Source organism: Delphinapterus leucas, chromosome 12, assembly GCF_059928025.1.
Source record: "Delphinapterus leucas isolate spDelLeu-1000000601 "Yukka" chromosome 12, BTC_Dleu_Yukka2, whole genome shotgun sequence".
Lineage (NCBI taxonomy): Eukaryota > Metazoa > Chordata > Mammalia > Artiodactyla > Monodontidae > Delphinapterus > Delphinapterus leucas.
In genome coordinates, this window is record NC_143140.1 from 49,661,129 (window position 1) to 49,663,529 (window position 2,401).

A 2,401-nucleotide genomic window follows, 5' to 3' on the forward strand; every position below is an offset into this window, starting at 1 on the left:
CCACAAACTCACCAGGCTCCTTCTGACACCTTTTACTGCCCTCTTCCTCTGTGTCCAAAGATGATCTTGCTGTCCCTATACTGAGGACATTTAGGTCCCAGGTAAGCCCTCCATCAACCACCAGCTAGGTGTCAACATGCTCCCTCTGTCCACATCCACACTGGCTCCCATGCACTGTCTTCCTATCTCAGAGGATGGCTTTCTCCCTCTCAAGTCCAAGTCCTCTAGGCCACTGACCTAAGTCAGTGACCTAAATCAGTGACCCACAGGCCACTGTGGAACTCTCTGGCATTTTATTCCTACAGTCATTGCCCTACCCTCCTCACTCTCCAACCTTCCTTCTCCACAGGTTTCTAAAAAAGTAAACTGGCTTTGAGGCCATTTCTCTCTCTAGCCATCATCAAGTCTCTCTTTTCTTTGAGAATATAAAATTTTCAAAGGAGTGGGCTAGACCCCTAACTCTGCTTTCTTACCTCATACAGCCATCTGACCTTGGAACCCACCATTCCTTAACTGCTCTCAATAAGGTCACCAATAATGACCTCACAACCCAGATGCAATTGACCTTTCTTAGTCTTTATCTCTGAGGATCTGTGTGCTGCACTTGGCAAAGCTGACCACACTCTCTTTCTTAAAACACTCTATGTATTTCCTTGGTTCCTCCAACACTGTGTCCTCCGGTTCTCTCCTTAACCTGGTTGTGCTTCTCTCTCACGTGGGCTCCTCTCCCTCTACCATCACTTAAAAGTTTGTTGAAGGCAGGACTGGGTGTTAAAGCGTAAGGATTTTTGAGTTAGCTTGTCTCTTACTATTTGTGCTTCCATAGATTCTTAACCCCTCTATGCCCCAGTTTCCTCACCTTTTAAAATGGGATTGATAATATTTCTCATTGTTATGAGGGTTAAATCAGATAACACATGTAAAGTACTTAGTATGGATTTTTCATTTCAAAGAGAAAATTTGATTGTTATGAGCTAACTTAATTATATAAAGAAGCATTCTAAAATGAAATATTAGTTTTCCAATTTGCAGTAGCAGCTCACCAATATCTTATCATGTTTTAGGTTTTTCTAACTGTAAATGTCCTAGGAATTATTTTAAAAATGAAGAAAAAAAGGTGCTTTTCTGAATTTGTCATGACAGAGCCAATTCAAATTTTTAGTAATAGAGGAATATTTAGCAAGATTTTAGGGCATCTAAGACTGTTTTAAAATAACTAGATGTCTACCAAAGATTTAAAAAAAATAAAAGTATTACAACTAAAAAGATTCAAAAACATACAAAATTTCAACACATTTGAATTTCTTGGATCACAAAATTTTTGTTTAACTTGTCCTTATAATTAAAGTGAGCCAATATTTGTTTTAAAAAAAAGGTAAGTTCAAATTTTATTTCTGATAAGTTAATGCAATTACCAGAGATCTGTTGGCTCCTTTATACAAATAGGATAATAATATGTAACTGAACCAAATTAGGTTGATTTTGAACTTATGTGTGGAGGTCACCATAAATTAGAGCAAATTTATTGATTTCATGTTGTGAGGAGCTCGGAAAGTTTTATTTATGTGCTTTATTTCATGTTTCTTTTTCTTACAACCTGAAGCTGAATGTTAAAAGTAAACATTCTCAGACCAGAATGGATTGAGTTGAGTCTACACTTTGAGTGTCAGATGTCTGAATAGGTTCCATGTCTGTATCTAGAGCCCTTTCATGTTCATCATCCACTCAGTACTCAGAAATAGAACTTATGATTAATGACTATATCTTTGTATCTGGTTTTATAGAGCCATAGTAATATGAGAGTAGATTCAACTCTCAGCTTTTTTTTTTTTTTTTTTTGCGGGACGCGGGCCTCTCACTGTTGTGGCCTCTCCCGCTGCGGAGCACAGGCTCCGGACGCGCAGGGTCAGCGGTTATGACTCACAGGCCTAACCGCTCCGCGGCATGTAGGATCTTCCCGGACTGGGACACGAACCCGTGTCCTTTGCATCGACAGGCGGACTCTCAACCACTGCGCCACCAGGCAAGCCCCAACTCGCTCGCTTTTTAATGGGAGATTATTCACATTCTTACAGCTCATTGACCCACTGAGAGGTGCATCTTTTACTCCCCCTATAGGAGGAATCAGAAAACTGCATCCGTTTCTAGGATATCCCCTATCAAAAAGACAAATGAAAACAGGCAGCCAGTGGTAGGGCCATTTAGTGACTTCCTCCAGCCATCTCGTTTCCTGGTGCAATTTAAGGTGGATGAATGGTTCCCTCTGGCTCCAGGACAGCTAACTGGCCCTGGGGAAAATCATTCTCATACGCACGCTTGATGCACACACACCCTTTAATTCTCTTTCCTGACTTGCAGCCTCCCAAATAAAATCCTGATACTGGAGGAAGCAGCAGGTTCT